We start from the raw sequence: 11,490 nt of genomic DNA, 5'->3' as shown, positions 1-11,490 counted from the left end.
GTTGCAGGCCATAACCCCCAGCAACCGCACATTGATGTTTCTCTCTCTCTCTTTCTCCCTCCCTTCCCTCTCTAAAAATAAATAAATAAAATATTGAAAAAAAAGAAAGCTGTCTCCAGTTCTCCCAACAGAGTGGCTATTCTAACCCACTTGTATCTGGGAGTGCTTTCAGGAGTTTGTGAGAAGTCTAGAGCAGCAGGAATTGCATGCTGCTGCACAGGAGCCATTCGTTTGATGTCACATGGAAAAAAAAGGTTAAGAACTTTGGTCGGGTCTGACTGCCGTCTTCCAGTCAACTGACTGGCCCGCCAACAACGAGGCAAGGAGCTTTGCCTCGATGCTCCGGAGCACATGTGTCACTTTCTGCCAGGCTGGGTGCCAGTCTTATTTCTTCAGAAGATGGAAGACTTTAACTATGTTGCTTTTTAGCAGAATATAAAATGCAGTAAAGTAAGTTAATTGTATCTTGAGTTCTATGCAGAGTCTTGATGTGTTTGCTCATAAAATTGGTTCAGCTAAAAATATATCCTGGGACTTGCCTAGTTGGTGAGGAGAAAAGGTGATGGTGATGGATAGCAATGACTTACCTGCCTTGAGGTGCTTAGTGGGCTGCTGTGAGGGAAACACCTTTACTTATGACCTGGAATATCAGTTTTCTGACATAATAATTTATGAAATTAACCAAATTTGAAAAGTGTAAGTGACATGGGTAAAATGATCCAAATGATATTGAAGATGGAAGAAGTCTGTACAAAAATAAAAAATTATTTTCCACTTCAGAAAAAGATATGGACCAATATCTGGAAGGCACACTGATCTGAAATGCTGACTCTGTGGATGAGAAAACCCCCAGAAATTGGCAACTACAGGAGACTATTAATAAGCCTATGCATTGGCATAAAATGTTTAATTTGTAAACCACTTGCTTTCTGTTTGTAAAGATTCTTTATTGCATTGCTGGGATGCTTAGTACCTTCAAAACTGACAGTTGTATTTGTCTAGTGTCATTTTCTATGATTATGCTACTTTCATGTATTACAAAGGCTATTAACTTAGCATACATTTATGAAGCACCTAGTATTTTTCAGCTACTGTGCTGGATGAGAAAGTAATTGTCATGTAATGTAAGAAAGAGAGGTAAAAATTTCCATGGGAGGAAAAAATAGTTTCATATTCATCTTGTCTTAATTTTTTACAAACATGATCCTGTCAAGCCATTATTATTATTACTACATTTTATAGTTAAGAAAATTGAGGCATTAAAAAAAAGCTGATTTAACATCATTGTCATTATTCCCATTGTCATCTTTGTAATTCTTCCTGAGCACTTTCTAAATGCTTAGGCTTGACATTTATTTACTCGCTTAATGTTCACAGCAACTCTGAGGTCTTCAGAGATTCATTCATTCAACATGGAGTTCCTACTGCTTCCTGGGTCCTGGGAACGCAAGGATGAATAAGACGCAGTCCCTGCCTTCAGAGATAAGTCACTTGCATACGACATTGGAAGTCCAGGCAGAGCTGGCCTTTAAATACAGAACTCTCTGGCTCCAGTACTTGCGTTCATCTCATCTCATCTCACTGTACCCAATACACCTTACCAGGTGACACAGAGAGGAATTCACAGAGGGGGGTGAAACAGCTGGGACGTGACCCCAGATGTCCCACACCAATTCAATGTTCTTCCTCCCACACCCCTGCAGCTCTGGTCACCCCAACTTAGGCAAACCCCGTGGGAAAGACTGACTGAGGTTGGGGTGTGTGCTCTCACCTGGTTCAGAGGCACCACCCCAAAACGGGCCACCCTTTCCAGGCCTGACTGAGGGCCCCCTGCCCCACATCCGCTCCCCACTGCTGGCAAAGGGCCCCGACTTCATCCCTCATTCTTTGCTTCTCCTTCCTGGGCTGCTGCAAGATGGCAGAAACTTAGTGTAGGCTTTTATTTCTTCGTGTCTCCTTGAGGTTTTGCTTCTCTGTTCTAGTTTCCAAAGTGCTGAGTGATATATCGTCTTGTTTTTTTCTGGCCAGCTTACTGCAGAGCTACTCACAGAATAACGTATTTTAAAAAGAAATTGCTACAGCTGGAGCCTGCTTTTTAAGGTCCTTGTTTGCTCTTAGAGCCATTAGCCTTGACCTCCGGGATTTGTCTCACCTAATGAAGGTCGCAGCAAAGAGAATTTTTGTCTAGATTTTTCTACAGTTTTAGAAGGAAGTTTAGGATTGCTTAAAAACAGAATAAATCTATTTAGTTGAGCAAGCATTTTGAGGTCCACTGAAGTGTAACGATCGATAATGCAATCTCCCAGGATGGAGGCCGAGGGACTGGCAGGGATGAATGAGGCAGTCTCTGCACTCTGGGAGACTTTGATTTAATTGGAAAGGGAGGTTGTTTAGTGTCGTGCTTGAGAGCAGGGGTTGGCAAACTTTTTGTGGAAAGATTCAGATATTTTAGGCTTCATGAGCCATAGAGTCTCTGTCACAACTACTCAGCTCTGCCTTTGCAGCCTGACAACAGCCATAGACAGTAGTAAACAAATGGGCATGGCTATGTTTCAATAAAACTTTATTTACAAAACCAAGCAGTGGGCCAGACACAGCCCACTAGCCATAGCTGGCTAACTCCTGGTTTAGAGCAAAGTCCCTGCCATCAGACTGTCCATTTTACAGCCTTGAACTGTGGGACTTGGGCCAATTAGCTGAACCCCTCCAATGCTGAGATTTCTTATCTATGTGTCAGGCTGGGTATAAAAGGTGCCTCATGGGATTGTTCTAAGATTGAATGAGAGAGGTTTTAGGGCAGTGGCTGGCTCCTGGTAAGAAGTCAATAAATGTGCATTATTACCACTAGGCCAGGAGCTCAATCAGAAGCCTTTCTCTGGTGAGGACACATAGCAGTGATGACAGCTATAGAAGTAGAGAAGGGGGACCCTAAACCATAAAGTATTTTAAACAAATTGTTTTTGAAGTGAGGGACTTATACAAGGCCCTCTTGGGAAAGGGAGTAAGGATCAGAGAGCCTCCTGAGGTTTTCTCTGACCTCCTCATGCGAACGTGGCTGGCCTTTGCTCTGATCGCATGTCTTGTTTAAACCTCTGTTAGGGTGTTTGGGGGTCCCCCTGAGGAACTGATGATCACTGTTTGTCCTCCCTCCACTGGGAGGCCCTCCTTCTGGGATCCCAAGGCCCCAGACCAGCTTGGCTCATGTTAGGTGATTAGTAAGTGTTGTTTTATATGTTGTTCAGTGTTTAGAATTCTATAAAGGTAAAGAAATAGCTCTTCTGGAAGAGCCCTGAGCTCTACAAAGCCAGTCCAGTTTTGAGGACGTTTTGGAAGAACCCTCTAAAAATGCGCTAACATTTGCCTCCTTTCACTGTGGTTCCTGAGCTGGATCTTCACCGGTCTCTGAACGTGTGTGTCCTCTCTGTCCAAGGGTCAAGGACTGAAGTGTAATTCTTACAGGCTGTTCTTAAATGACCAATAGCCCCCTCATTGTTAAGTGAATAATCTTACGTATATAACAGTATAAAAACAAGTTAAAATGTCGAAGTAGGACAATCTGAGCACGGCAATTCCAGGGTGGACGGAGGCCGTGCCACCATGCAGAGACCCAGATAAACAAAGCGAGTGCAGGCCGGCAGCCGGTTTCCACCCTGCCATCAGTAGGCTTTCTCTAGCGCCTTCCTGGCACAGTCGGGAAGGGAAGTGCCAAATGGGGACATAGCTGACGTCCACCTCAATTCTAACAGATGCAGATCAATGGGCCCTGGCATCTGGTCCATCTCTTATTGGAATTGCTTTTGAAAACCCAGGGTTGGGAAAGCCAACAGACTCTGCAACACAATGTGCTGTTGGCTTTGCCCAAATGCGCTTCAGCTGTGCGCCTCTCCATGGTGGTGAGTCATTCTACGTGGGGGAGGAGGGCATGGGGCAAGGAGGCCTCTTTACAAAGAGTGCCGAGAAACCAGCACCACGTGCCCCATCCTGGTTCCTTGTGCAAACTGGGCATTGTTGCTCACTCCTGTCTGAGCCACAGAAACAGGAGTGTAGCAGAAGGAAAGAATGGGGGCTGGGAGATGAAGAACAAAACTAACAGATATCAGTGGGTGGACAAGCATGGTACGAGCTGCTGATGCACATGGTCACGTTAAATTCCCATGAAAAGCCTGAGAGGCTTTCATTCCAGAGCACTTCTCCTGGAAACCTAAGTGTGAAGGCAATTACCAAATCTTTTTTAAAAAAGATTGTATTTATTTATTTTTAGTGAGAGGGAAGGGAGGGAGAAAGAGAAGGAGAGAAACATCAGTGTGAGAGAGAAACATCGATCAGTTGCCCCTCACACATGCCCCAACCAGAGACTGAACCTGCAACCCAGGCACATGCCCTGACAGGGAATTGAACCAGCAGCCTTTCGCTTTGCAAAACAATGCCCAACCAATCAGGGCCCAAATCTTTGAATCAGTCTCCAGAAACCTCCCAGAGGTTCTGGCACTGCCTCATGCTGTCCCTAAGACCAGGCAGCATTTGCTGTTGACTTTTCTCAAACTTGGCATTCTCTCCGTTTTTCCCCCACAGTGCCTTTGCACATGCTGTTCCCTTTATTGGAACTCTCTTCTTCTGACTCCCCTCCTTCTAGCCTTCCATCTAGTTAACTCAGTATTTCGGTGTCAGCTCGTTTCCCCTCATCAGGAAAGCCTTACCTAACCTTGCCATGTATGTCCAGTGTCTGAGTTACAAGTTGGATTTCTTCTCTCCAAATCTCTTACCTCAGTTTGTAATCACCCACTTATTAGCAGTTAACTTAATGTACTGTTTTCTCTCTATCATTAGCACAGTTTCTGGCTCTGAAGCTGAACTTCTAGAATATAAATCCCATTTCCAACCACACCAGCTGTATGACACAGACAATACTACATCTCTCTCAGTCTCAGTTTCTGCATCTGTAACATGAGGCTTCCAATGGCATCAGTATCACAGGGTTGGTGGGACAATTCAGTGAGTGAATCCTCTCTGGGGGGCTCATGCTGCCACTTCTCCATGGAGCTGATGCTTGTTTGGATTTCTGCTTTCACAGGTGTAGCCAGGACCTCAGCTCTAACTACTGATGACTTCTTGTTTTGACCAACTGGCTTTGCTGTCAGACTGTTTGATTTTTACCTGGTATGTTTACAATTTTTCTCTTTGTTCCCTGACCTTAAAACCAATGTGGACTTCACTAGCCTGCACTCTAGTCCCGATAGTGACCCCTGCTCCAGAGGGAAAGGAGGGTTAGGGGACAGCGAGGGTGGGTGGGTGGGTGCGGCCCGGGGCTCTTGGGAATCGGACAGACCCAGCTCTGATCTGAAGACAGCACAGCCTACAGGCTGGAAGTCAGTGAGGGGCAGGGAGCCAACAGGCAGATCAACACTGTGAGACTTCAGAAGTCTGCCCTGGGGCATTTCATCCTGCTCTCCCACACCCTCCCTGCCCTGAGCAGTGTTGCTGCTTCCCTGAAACAGCACTGAGGAGAATCACGGTGGTGGAGTGCTTTCCATTCTAATCATTCTTCTCATATCACATCATGATTACATCTTTACGTGATTTGATTTTAACTTTATTTTAAATTAGTTTTCAATTATAAAAGCAATACAAATACATGGTTTAAAAGTTCAAATTGATCAGAAGCATAGAAAAGTTGTTCCAAAGCTCTCCTCTTACATGTACCAGCATATCCCGGCCCCTTCTGGAGGGCACCCCTATTGCGTGTCCTTCAAAAAAAAGTGTCAGATATGAAATGTGTATAAAAATATGTATCATACATTCCTCTCTACACAAATGATATATTACACATATTGTTCTCATAAAGGCACTTCTTTTAATGAAGTTGTGACTTTATTTTTTTAAGATGAACAGTAACTGAAGGAGAAACAAAGACATTCAACATACCACTTGCCAACCTGTGCTGATTCTTCAAACATTCCTGATGTGTGACTCATTCCTCCCAGGGTAATAAAATTCTGCTCAGAAAATTCAGAGAGTTCACCATTTTAAAATCAAAGGAAAACTTTGGTCTTAAATACATATTTAATAGTTCTCATGCAGAAGAGGCATTTACCAAATGTTAGATATTATCGTTGACACCGTTGTCACTACTAGCACAGAAGGGAAGTCTGCCTAGGGGAGCTGATTACTCCTCTGTGCCGTTACCAGCCCTGGTGTATCTGCAGCGGCCACATTTAAAGTTCCATATTCATGATTGTGTGTTTATATGTATTTCTTCCTGAGTGTTCTCTTTCAGGCCCCGAGGATTCAGCTGTGCCTGGGATAGAATACGCAATCAGTCTCTTTATTGTCAAAGTTTTTTAAAGACACATAGCTTCCACACTTAAATATAAACAGGCAGCCAAGACTTACCAGACCTGCAAAAAGATGTCATAGAACCCAAGAAATAGGAAACCCCAAAACACAAAGAGAATAACCAGGATGATGGTGGAAAGTAAGTTCCAAGACTTTCCTACAGGCATGGAAAGGAACCAGAGGAGATGGAGCAAAAATATAGAGGTTGTCTCCAAGGAACAAGTGTGGTCCATAGGCTTTGTGATGCGTTTGACCATGTGGAGGGAACTTTACAGCATTGTATGTGAATCTGGATATAAATTAATGATAAGTACATAAAAAATAAAGGAATTTAAAAAAGCACAATCCTTAAATCCAGGAAAAACAAGAAGTTCTACCAGAAAGCAAATTAAACAAACAATGCCTGCATAGTCATAAAATATAAACAACAATAGTAATTTAACCATAACTTGGGAAATAAATATACTTGTAATAAGGAAAAATTAAGATGGGAGGGAAGCATAATAAAGTTTATCTTCCAGAGCATAAAACCAATAAATAATGTCTATAAAACTGAAAAAAACACAAGGATCTGTAAAAGCATATTACTTAGACAGTAAGGAAAAAATTAAAAATAAAATTACCATATGATCCAGGAACCTACTTCTGGGTTCAAATGCAAAGAATTGCAGGCAGGACCTGTAAGGGATATTTGCACACCCAAGTTTATTGCAACATGATTCACAATAGCCAAGAGGTGGGAGCAATCCACATGTTCATCAACAAATGAATGGATAAAGAAAATGTCACACACACACACACACACACACACACACACACACACACACTGGAATATTATGTAGCCTTTAAAAAGGAAATCCTACCATTTGCATCAACATAAATGGACAAGTACCATACGATTCTGTGTATATGAAATATCTAGTCAAACTCATAGAAACAGAAAGTAGGGCTGCATCCAAAATGATGATGGTGTAAAAGCATGCTGAACTTGCCTCTCCCACAAACACAGTGCAATATATACCTGTATACAAAGCAATTACTCCTGAGAGACAACCAAGGGCTGCACTACTTCTGAACAACAAACAATAGAGACTGAAGGGAGATGGCTGGGAAATGGCAGAAGTTCTCCAGATCTGTGGGAACTACTCGGGGTTGTAGGCGCCAGTGTGTGCCATTGTTTATGTTCTCCTCCACCTCAGCTGGGTTTGCAGGAGCTCTATTCAGATATTCTGGCCTACCTGTAAGATTGCCACAGCACAATCCCAGCAACATGGCCTGGAGCCCATTTTGGCTCTGAACAAAGAGAACAAGCAGATCAACAAGGTGTTACCACAGGCACTTGGCCTCCCTGCCCAGGGCTGCTCCAGCCTGGCGAGCCAGTGCCCCAGGTGCTGTAAGCCCTGCTGGGCTCCAACCAGCCTCCAAAACTACCTAGCACACAGAGCTCACACACAGGTTGCCTCTACACAAGACCACTTTCTGTGCAACAAATGAGAGAAAGACCACATAAAGAAGGCTGGGGAGCCAGGTGTGGCTTGGTTGCTGGGAGCATAATTCTATATTGAAATGTCATGGATTTGATTCCCAGTCAGGACATATGCCTAGGCTGTGGTTTCAATCCCTAGTCCAAGAACATACAGGAAGAAAACCAATCAATGCTTCTCTTTCACATCAATGTTTCTCTCTCCCTTCCTCTCTCTCTCTCCCTCTCTAAAAGCAATGAAAAAAATGTCTTCGGGTGGGAGTTAAAAAAAGAAGAAGAAGAGGAAGAAGGCTAGAGTTCTCCCAGAACTGTGAAAATTTTCTGGGGACAGAGGTGCCAGTGAACACCATTGTGTATGTCCCCCTCCACTTTGATAGGATGGGAGGGAGCTTTATCTAGGTGCTTTCAGCCTGCCTGCAAGGTCGCCTCCGTGTGTTCCTGAAAACACAGGGCCCATTTGGACAAAGGGAACAAAGAGGATCAACAGGGCATTGCTACATTCATCTGGCCTCCCAACCTGGAGTCTCTACAGCTTGATAGGCCATTACCCCAGACACTGTAAGCACCTGCTCAGTTCCAACTGGCTTGCCAAACCGCCTGGCACACACAGCCTACACAGAGAGTGCTTCTGTACAAGGCCACTTTTTCAAGACTGGGAGAGATGGCTTTTTTTTTTAAGATTTTGTTTATTTATATTTAAAGAGAGAGAAAGGGAAGGAGCAAAAGAGAGAGAGAAACATGTCTTGGTTGCCTTCCACACATGCCCGAATTGGGGACTGAAACTGCAACCCAGGCATGTGCCCTGACAGGGAATCGAATTGGCTACCTTTTGTTTTACAGTACAATGCCCAGCCTACTGAGCCACACCAGTCAGAGCAAGATGGCTATTTTGCTTAATCCAGGTAAACAAATATAGAAAGTCAAACAAAATGAAAAGAGAAAAATATCTCTCAAATGAAGGAACAATAAAAATCCCCAGAGGATAAAAAAAGCTGATGAAATGGAAATAAGTGATTTTTCTGATAAAGAATGCAAAGAAATGGTCATAAGGATGCTCACCAAATGTAAGAGTGGAATAGAGGTACTTCATGGAGAACTTCAAAAAAAAGGAAGTATACTAAAGAACCAGGTGGAGCTGAAAAATGCAGTAACGGAAATGTTTCAGTCTAAGACCCGAGAAGCATCATGAAAAGGAAGTAAATTCAAATACAAACCCTATGGATATCTTCTCCCATTCAGTAGGTTTTCTTTTCATTGTGTTGATGGTTTCCTTTCCTGAGAAAAAACTTTGTAGTTTAATGTAGTCCCATTTGTTTGTGGTTGTTGTTGTTGCTTCCCATGCCAGAGGACATATATCAGAGAAAAATATTGCTAATAGGAATGTCAGAGATTTTACACCTATATTTCCTATTTGAGTTTTATGGTTTCGAGTTCTACATTTAAGTCTTTAATCCATTTGGATTTTATTCTTATATATGATAGGCTAGCTTCATTTTTTTTTGCATGTATCTGTCCAATTATCCCAACACCATTTATTGAATAGACTGTCATTACCCCTTTGTATGTTCTTGCTTCCTTTGTCATATATTAATTGGCTATATTTATTTCTGTGTTCTCTATTCTGCTCTATTGATCTATGTGTCTGTTTTTATGCCAGTACCATGCTGTTTTGATTACTATAACCTTGTTGTATAGTTTGATATCAAGTAGAGTGATACTTCTAACTTTGGCGGTTCTATATAAATTTTAGGGTTATTTATTCTAGTTCTGTGAAAAATGCCATTGGCATTTTGATAGGAATTGCATTGAACCAAAGAATTATTTTTCTATGTAAGGCTTTTGGGATCTAATGTTCTAGTCAGGAAAACGAATGTTATAGCACTTACTGTGTTTTGTTTTCTTTACTCAGGTGCTTTTTAAAAACATTTTGGGAAAAAATCCTGGATCTTCTAGGTGACATGTCATTATATTCTGTCCCTATAGGCAAGATATTTGTTGAGTGAGCATAGAATCACACCAGGAAAGCACGTTAAAGCACTTCCTAGCTGAGGCAGGCTGACATATTGTATTCTTACTCACTATAGGAATGACATGGACATGGAAACCCTAATGCTCAGGTCAGTTTGACTGAGACAGGGCTGGAAGGCACAATGTTGGTCTTGCTTCTGTGACTGCCTTGTTTTAGGCTATCATGCTTGATTAAGCCTAATCATAGAATCTCTCTCCAGACAGGATACAGAATAATTGGTTGACAAAACTAATTAAGCTTCTTTCTATTAAATTACAATAACATATACTTTCTTGAGATTCTTCCCATATGACCTGGATCAGAATTGGGTTCATTTTTTTATCATGTTTATGGACAAGCTCTTGGCTTACCCCCACAAAAAGCTAAGCAAGGCCTGTATTAGAGAGTTCATGAAAGCCGGGTTATGCTGCAGTCACAAACAACTAAAACCACATCAGTGGCTTACAATGACAAAGGTATTTTTAGAAAGAGAGAAAGAAACAGAAAGTAGAGTTGTGGTTTCCAGGAACAGTGGGGTAGGGGAGAAATAGAGAGTGGTTCAAGAGGTGTACAGTTTTGTTTTGCAAAATAAATAAAAGTGTTTTGCAGCACTTGGGGACACCCTCAGAGCAATGTGATCAACGTTGCAGAGCTTTGGTCACAGACACATCTAGGTTGTAGGTTTTTTCTTCTGCCAGATTGGTTAACATCAAACTCAGAGTAGATGTCTGCCACAGATGTCCCTTTTTCATATATCACAGGCATGGCTGAGACTTGGTACTGTACAAAGATGCCCAAAGTCACAGAGATAGGGGTAGTAGTGCAGACCGATGTTGGCATAGGTGCCAATCTGTAGCTCTTCTAGACACTTAGACATGAACTCTGGCTTGGGGAACTCAGTGATAAACAGTTTGAGGAACTTGATGATGAACTTGACAGTGAAGATGTACAAGGTGTTGTGTGTCTGGGTCAATAACTGGCAGCCTGTGATTTTTTTTTCCAAATTAATGAAGAGACAGCATCAAACAAGCAGGCAGGAGGAGAAATGCAGGCAAGTGGTTTAAAGGAGTCGTGTGGGTACACCAAGCTCCACATTTCTGTCTTGTGTGCTTCCAGCTCACAGATCTGTACTGAGCCTAATTTATAATAAAGGTGCAGAATATTGATGAAATCATTGATGGTGGACACGCCTACAAAAACTTCGCTTCTCACTATTTCACATAGAGACAGCTCATACACCATTAGTCACCAAAACAAAGAAAGCCCTTTTCACTTGCAGGGAAGTATGAAATACAACCAACGTGGAGCTTGTGGGATCAGGTCACAGCAGTGATGGGACTTCATGAGGGAAGTATGCACATTACTGTTGGATTCTGGGGTCTCTTGAGGATGCTCATTTTCCAGAGCTGGGGACCTGTCTGAAGAAGTGACTGTCTCCATGGCAGGAGGCACCTGCTGGCTGCCCCAGACAGAAAATACTTTAAAACAAAAACTATAATAAGAAATAAGGAAGGACCCAGCAACTCCACTTATGGGTATTTATCTGAGGAAACTAAAAACACTAAATCGAAAAGACATATACATCCATATGTTTATTGCAGCGTTACTTACAACAGCCAAGATATGGAAGCAACCTAGGTGTTCATCAACAGAGGAGTAGATAAGG

The 11,490-nt window shown here is 42.5% G+C and overlaps 1 pseudogene; it reads right to left on the bottom strand.

Annotated features, from left to right (window-relative positions):
• Positions 1-10,462: 10,462 nt before the first annotated feature.
• LOC123833257 lies at positions 10,463-11,264 on the bottom strand (annotated as a pseudogene).
• Positions 11,265-11,490: the final 226 nt, after the last annotated feature.

This window comes from Phyllostomus hastatus, unplaced genomic scaffold (assembly GCF_019186645.2).
Source record: "Phyllostomus hastatus isolate PE091 unplaced genomic scaffold, TTU_PhHast_1.1 phas_scaffold_21, whole genome shotgun sequence".
NCBI lineage: Eukaryota > Metazoa > Chordata > Mammalia > Chiroptera > Phyllostomidae > Phyllostomus > Phyllostomus hastatus.
Note: the sequence above shows the minus strand (reverse complement) of the source record. Positions and strands in the feature narration are given on the sequence as shown.